We start from the raw sequence: 7558 nt of genomic DNA, 5'->3' as shown, positions 1-7558 counted from the left end.
AACTAGTAAGGGTCTGAGGTTAGATTTGAACTCAGGAAGATGAGTCTTCCTGAATCTGGACTGGGCATTCTATCCACTGTGCCACTTAGCTGCCTATGGTACAGGAGAATCTTGTGAATCAAATTCACAAGAGCAGCTCCAAAGCTGGGACTCAATCCTAAGCCCTCCAGGGTGCACACACTGCAAAGGTCAAGGGGGAAAGTTGAAGCAGTTACTGTGGTACGATGGAAAGAACACAGCACTCTCTGGAATGAGAGAATGTAGGTTCATGCTTACACTCTGTGAGGCCCATGTGACTTGAACAGCTGCCTCAGTTTCCTTACACATAAAATGAAGATGTTGGACTAGATGGCTTCTGGGGTCTCTTCCAGATCTGCCTCCATGATCTTCTGACCTCATCTATAATAGAGGAGAGAAGGAATGAGCATCTATTAAAAGCCTACTATACTCCAGGCAGATACTTTACGGGTATGTCATTTGGTGCTTATAACAACCCTGGGAGGTAGGGGCTATTATTATTCCCATTTTACAGTTGAGGAAACTGAGTCAGACTGAGATTAAGTGACTCTTCCAGGGTCATACAGTTAGCAAGTGTCTGAGGCTTGAACTCAGGGCTTCCTGATCTCCAGGCCCAGAGCTCTATTTACTTTGCCACCTAGCTGCTTCTATTTTGGTGGGAGGTTGGATCAGAGTGGGATGACACTTGCAACAGAGAGACCAATTAGGAAGCAACTGTAATAGTCTAGGTGAGAGGTAATGAGGTGAAGGGATATGTATACGAGTGAGGTTGTGAAGACAGAAATGACATTTACAACTGATTGCCTATGTGGGTTAAGAGTGAAGAGTCAAGGGGCAGCTAGGTGGTGCAGTGAGTAGAGCACCGGCCCTGAAGTCAGGAGGACCTGAATTCAAATTCGGGCTCAGACACTTGACACACTTACTAGCTGTGTGACCTTGGGAAAGTCACTTAACCCCAATTGCCCTGCCTTCCACCCTGCAGAAAAAAAGAGTGAAGAGTCAATCAATATTGTGAGCCTGGTGGACTAGATGTTGGTACCCTCAACAAGAATAGGAAAGTTAGGAAGAAGGGATGTTTGGTGAGAAAGACAATGATTCCTATTTTGGACATGATGAAGTCAAAAGCCTATACTAGATCCAGTTCAAGATGTCCAAAAGGCAATTAGTGATATGAGAATGGAGCTCTGGAGAGAGACAAGAGCTGGATATATAGGTCTGTGAAGTTTAGAAAGGAAGGTTTAGAAGGAAAGATGAATTTTCTTTTGGTCGTGTTGAGTTTGAGATGTCTAAGGCACATCCAGTTTGAAATGTCCAATAGGCATCTGGTTATTCATGAGAATGAAGGTCAGGAGAAAGATTAGGGCTGGTTAAACAGATCTGAAAATCATATACATAGAGATGATAACTGGGGATAATGGGATCATCAAGTATAAGGGAAGAAAAGAAGAGGCTCCAGGAAAGACTCTTAGAGGACATACACAATTAGTAGGTTTGAACTGGAGGAAGATCCAGCAAAGGAGACTGAGAAAGAGTACTCAGACAGGTAGGCAGAGAACCAGGAGAGAGCAGCCTGGAAAACCTGGAGAAGAGAGAGTATCCAGAAGAAAGCCCAGTTATTACTTCCACATTGAGACTCTCCCTATTGTGATTTTGATGTATTGTGGGTAAACATAAGAAATGACTGTAAATGGGAATTTTGGGGTAGTTTTGCAGAAACCACAGATGATACACAAAAGCCAGCAGACAACACAGAAAAAGTTTAGAAACTCAGAAATGCTTAGCCCAAATTTTACAATAAGGTACTGTAAATACCCCATAAACGAAAAAGAAAAAAAATCAGATTTATTCTCTGGTATAAGGGGAGGGCCAAAAATTTTATGACGGTTTTTCAGATTGCTGGGATCCCCATGCGCCTAACCCCTGGGATGTGGAAAGGATAACTGTAATTGACTGTGCTGGAACTTTCTCACTTAGAAGCAAAGTGACTATATAGCTCTTCAGTTCAGAGCAGGTAGGTGGCACAGTGGATAGAGCATCAAACTTGGAGTCAGCAAAACTCATCTTCCTGAGTTCAAATCTGGTGAACTTGGGTTTAACCCTTAACCCTGTTTACCTCACTTTCCTCATCTGTAAAATGAGCTGGAGAAGGAAAGGGCAAACCACTCAAGTATATCTCCCAAGAAAACTCTGAATGGGATCATAAAGAGTTGGCCACGACCAAACATCAAATCAGTTCTGTAAACCTCAGCTCTCTCATCTCTTAACATTTATACCTTAAAGGGTTGTTATTACAAAAGCACATTATAACCCAAAAAGTACTATAGAAATGCAAGCCACTACCACTGTCAAAATTATTTTTTTTAGATTAACTGCATTTTTATTCTGAAGTTAAATACCAAGAAAAGAACATTTCCATATTTACAGCAGAACACAGAGGATTGTATATGGAATTGTGACTCCATTTCATGCTACTTGCTTTAAATAAAGAGACATAATAAATTCCTAGGCTACTTTGAAACTATAAGCTTGTCTGGGCTTCCTTTTGAACTTCCTTCTTTTTCGTGTATGTTAAAAATGCTTCAATGTCCCCTTTTTTGGCAATACTATTCTTATCTCCCCTTCTCCTCTTCCCATTAATAAAAAATAAAACTTAGACAAACAAATTAAAAAAAGACATCATTGTAACAAATAAACAGAGGCAAGAAACATAAAATTCATGCAATGGACATGTCCAAAAATGTATGTCTCTTTCTGCATCTTGATTCTAACATCTGTCAAGAGGTGGGTGACATATTTCATTCTAGGTCCCCTGGAGACACAGTTGGTCAATGCATCAATCAGAATTCTTGTCTTTCAAAGTTGTTTTTCTTTAAAATGTTGTGGTCCTCTTATAAATCATTCTCCTGGTTCTGTTCACTTTATCCTCTATTATTTCATATTACCCAGGATTCACTAAAATCATCTCTTTAGTCATTTCTTTTTTTAAATCAATAGTTTATTTATTTAATATTTTTAGTTTTCACCATTGAGTTCCACAAGATTTTGAGTTACAAATTTTTTCCTCATTTCTACCCTCCCCCCACTCCAAGATGCCATATATTCTGATTGCCCTGTTCTCCAGTCAGCCCTTCCTTCTGTCACCCCACTCCCCCTCATCCCCTTTTCCCTTATTTTCTCATAGGGTAAGATTGATTTCTACACCCCATTGCCCGTATATCTTATTTTCCAGTTGCATGCAAAAGCAACTTTTTTTTTGAGCATCCACTTTTAGAGCTTTGAGTTCCAAATTCTCTCCCCTCTTCTCTCCCCACCCACCCTCCCTAAGAAGGCAAGCAATTCAACATAGGCCACAAACATATCAATATGCAAAACACTTCCACAATAGTCATGTTGTAAAAGACTAACTATATTTCCCTCCATTCTATCCTGTCCCCTTTTATTCAGTTTCTCCCTTGGCCCTGTCCCTTTTCAGAAGGGTTTGCTTTTGATTATCTTCTCCCCAGATCTGCCCCCCTTCTATCATCCCCCCTTTCTTATCCCCTTCCCCTACTTCCCTGTGGGGTAAGATACCCAATTGAGTGTATATGTTATTCCCTCCTCAAGTTAAATCCGATGAGAGCAAGATTCACTCATTCCCCCTCACCTGCCCCCTCCTCCTTTCCAACAACACTGCTTTTTTTTGAGATTATTTATTTGAGATAATTCATTCCATTCTAATGCTCCCTTTCTCCCTCTCTCAATATATTCCTCTCTCGTCCCTTAATTTTATTTTTTAGATATCATCCCTTCATATTCAACTCGCCCTGTGCCCTCTGTCTATATATATATATATTCCCTTTAACTACCCTAATACTGAGAAAGATTTCATGAATTATAAACATCATCTTTCCTTGCAGGAATATAAACAAAACAGTTCAACTTTAGTAAGTTCCTTATGATTTCTCTTTCTTGTTTACTTTTTCATGCTTCTCTTGATTCTCATATTTGAAAATCAAATTTTCTATTCATCTCTGGTCTTTTCATCAAGAAAACTTGAAAGTCCTCTATTTTATTGAAAATCCATATTTTGCCTTGGAGCATTATACTCAGTTTTGCTGGGTATGTGATTCTTGGCTTTAATCCTAGCTCCTTTGACCTCTGGAATATCATGTTCCAAGCCCTTTGGTCCCTTAATGTAGAAGCTGCTAGATCTTGTATTATCCTGATTATGTTTCCACAATAATTGTTTCTTTCTGGCTGCTTGCAGTATTTTCTCCTTGACCTGGAAACTCTGGAATTTGGTGACAATATTCCTAGGAGTTTTCTTTTGGGGATCTTTTTGAGGAGGTAATCTGTGGATTCTTTCAATTTCTATTTTACCCTCTGATTCTAGAATATCAGGGTAGTTTTCCTTGATAATTTCTTGAAAGATGATATCTAGGCTCTTTTTTTGATCATGGCTTTCAGGTAGTCTAATAACTTTTAAATTATCTCTCCTGGATCTATTTTCCAGGTCAGTGGTTTTTCCAATGAGATATTTCACATTGTCTTCCATTTTTTCATTCCTTTGGTTCTGTTTTATAATTTCTTTGTCTCATAAAGTCACTAGCCTCCACTTGCTCCAATCTAATTTTTAAGGTGGCATTTTCTTCAGTGGTCTCTTGGACCTCATTTTCCATTTGGCTAATTCTGCCTTTCAAGCTCCTCATTGGCTTTTTGGAGCTCTTTTGACATTTGGGTTAGTCTATTTTTTAAAGTGTTATTTTCTTCAGGCTAAAGTCATTGACTTGTTTTTCATGATTTTCTTGCATCACTCTCATTTCTCTTCCCAATTTTTCCTCTACTTCTCTCATTTGCTTTTCCAAATCCTTTTTGAGCTCTTCCATGGGCTGAGACCAGTTCATATTTTTCCTGGAGGCTTTTGATGTAGGCTCTATGACTTTTTTGACTTCTGGCTGTATATTTTGATCTTTGTCACCAAAAAAGATTCTAAAATCTGAGTCTGTGTCTGAGTCTGTTTTTGCTGCTGGTTCATGTTTCCAGCCAACTACTTGACCCTTGAGTTTTTGTCAGGGTATGACTGCTTGTAGAGTAGAGAGTACTTTGTACCAAGCTTTAGGGGCTGCGCTACTGTTTTCAGAGCCATTTCTGTTGCTGCAAGCTCTACCACAGCAGTGCTCCTCCTCCCCCAAGAACTGCCAATGAGATCCAAGCAGGGCAAAGCGCTCCCTTTACTCCCGCTCTGATCTGCCACTCAATTCCTCCCACCACATGGGCCAGGGACTCCTAAAGCAGCCGACGCTGGAGCTCTGGAAGCAGCTGCAGGAGCTTCCTGCTGCTGCCACCACCACTACCACACTGGCTCCCCTGACCCCAGGGCTGGGGCCGGACTGCTCTCACCCCAATCTAGCAGCTTTCCCACTAACCTGCTCCATTATCTTTGGAGTTTGTGGGTTGAGAAGTCTGGTAACTGCTACAGCTCAGTGTTTCATGGCCATAAAGTCTGCTCTGGCCAGCTGATTCTCCATCTGATCTGGCCTGGTGCGGCCAATGCTGGGCTGTGCTCAGTTCCCAGTACTGTGTGATAGACCCTTCCCAGTGACCATCCAGGCCATCCTGGGCTGGAGACATGCTTCCCTCTGCTATTTTGTGGGTTGCACAGCTCTAGAATTTGTTCAGAGCCATTTTTATAAGTTTTTTGAGGGATTTGGGGGAGAGCTTAAGTGAGTCCCTGCTTCCCAGCTGCCATCTTGGCTCCACCCCCTCTTTAGTCATTTCTTAAGACTAATATTATTTTTTTAAGGATGGGATCAAAACCACAATTACATATTCATATACCATAGCCATTCCCCAACTCATTGGCACCCAATTAGAGTCTAGGAGTTTTGGCGGGGTGGGGGTGTTGTTTTGCTTTTTTATTTCCTTTTAATCCCCTCCTTCATGATCAGGGAGTTTGTTTTTCTTGAGACCATTGCCTCATCAGTATCTCTTCTCTCTTTCCACCACCCCCATTCCGAATTGTTGCTCTGTTTGAATTTCACGTATTTCTACACCAGCTTCTCTCCCTCTCTCTCCCTCTCCCTCTCCCTCTCTCTCTCTCTCTCTCTCTCTCTCTCTCACTCTCTCTCTCTCTGTGTATACAAGTAACCCATTTTTGTCTATTTCAGATAAAAGTGAAGTTCTAAGGAGTTGTCTTTAAAACATTTGATCCTGAAGCTCCCATTTGCCCAGTGACTCACATACCACATAATTGCGTTCATAGGCAGTCTACATAGGCACCTATGGTCTGGGAAGCATATGAAGGATAGGAATAAATCTCTGTGATATTTTTTTTTTAAGATAGATTGAAGCTCTGATTTTTAAAACAAAGAAGTCAGAGCTAGAATACCTTAAGTTTTTAATCCTTTCTTTACAGGTTTACCCAGACCACTTTTGGTTAAGAAAACTGTAGAAAGTTAGTAACTGCCACAAGTTAATGCCAGGAGGTGAGCCCTGTCAATTTTGCAAAGAGTCCTGATTGGGGACTGTTGTAAATACATGGTTTTAGGTCTCCACTTGCCCTAGTTGGAATCAATCACAGATTTAGTTCATGGGTAGCTTTTTCCCATATTTCTTTGCAAACTCTTCAGTATCCCTACAGAATTTTTTGTGGTCCTTAAGGTATTCTTCAGCTAGGTCAGCCCGAAGGTCGTACTCAGGCTGGGGGTCATTCACCAGTGCTATGAGAGACTGGATGACTTGGTCACCTTTGTTCGCTGGTTTCCAGTTTTCAGCACTTATTACTGGCAGACAGATTTACCCTTTTTCATCAATGTTAGGGTGGTAAATCTTTGTTTTAAAAGTGGTCTTAGGTAGTTTGAATGGATACTTTGCTGGGAAGTTGATTTTGATTCTGAAGCCTCCCTTGTCACATGGAGGGTTGTCAAGAATGATGAACCCTTGCCAAGTCAATAAATTAGCTTCATCATTAGCTGGATATTATGGAAGTTTTTCATTCCACACTTGTGGATTTCTTCCAGCTCCTTCATCAGTCTCTTCTTGGCCACCATCTTGGGTCTGGTGCTGCTGCTGTTCCAGGATGCATAATCTCTGTTATCTTTTACATCACCCCAACAAGAAACAGTTTCAGAAGCATTGGTTTGTGAGATGATTCGAATTTGAAATTCTTTTTATTTCCTTAATGGAGAACTTAACAGGCAACCTGTTGCTATACCTTGCTTCTGGTGATTTTGAAATACCCTGATATTACCCTTTTGGTTATTCTGTTGCGCTGTTTAAAATAATTTTTTCTTCTATCAGATGAAGCTGAAAGTGTTAGCCAACTGTAGGATTACTAGACTATAATTGGGACTTAATTATTTATGTGACTTGAATTAATTATTTAAGATGATAAAGTCGCATGGGAGAAGGGGTGTGGAATGTAGACTCGTGTGAACAAGACTTGGTCCTCTGCCTCAGAGCCACTGTTCTCTTAATGATTTAATTTGTATATTGGCACAGGTTGTTCATTTGGTAATGACCTGTGTTTGTCTCCAGTGTCCTGAGGCTTTGTGCTGGTGTG

General features: G+C 40.7%; 1 pseudogene; it reads right to left on the bottom strand.

Moving 5' to 3' along the window:
• Nucleotides 1-6579: 6579 nt before the first annotated feature.
• Nucleotides 6580-7046, bottom strand: LOC118834830 (annotated as a pseudogene).
• Nucleotides 7047-7558: the final 512 nt, after the last annotated feature.

Source organism: Trichosurus vulpecula, chromosome 1 (assembly GCF_011100635.1).
Source record: "Trichosurus vulpecula isolate mTriVul1 chromosome 1, mTriVul1.pri, whole genome shotgun sequence".
In the NCBI taxonomy this organism is placed as follows: domain Eukaryota; kingdom Metazoa; phylum Chordata; class Mammalia; order Diprotodontia; family Phalangeridae; genus Trichosurus; species Trichosurus vulpecula.
Note: the sequence above shows the minus strand (reverse complement) of the source record. Positions and strands in the feature narration are given on the sequence as shown.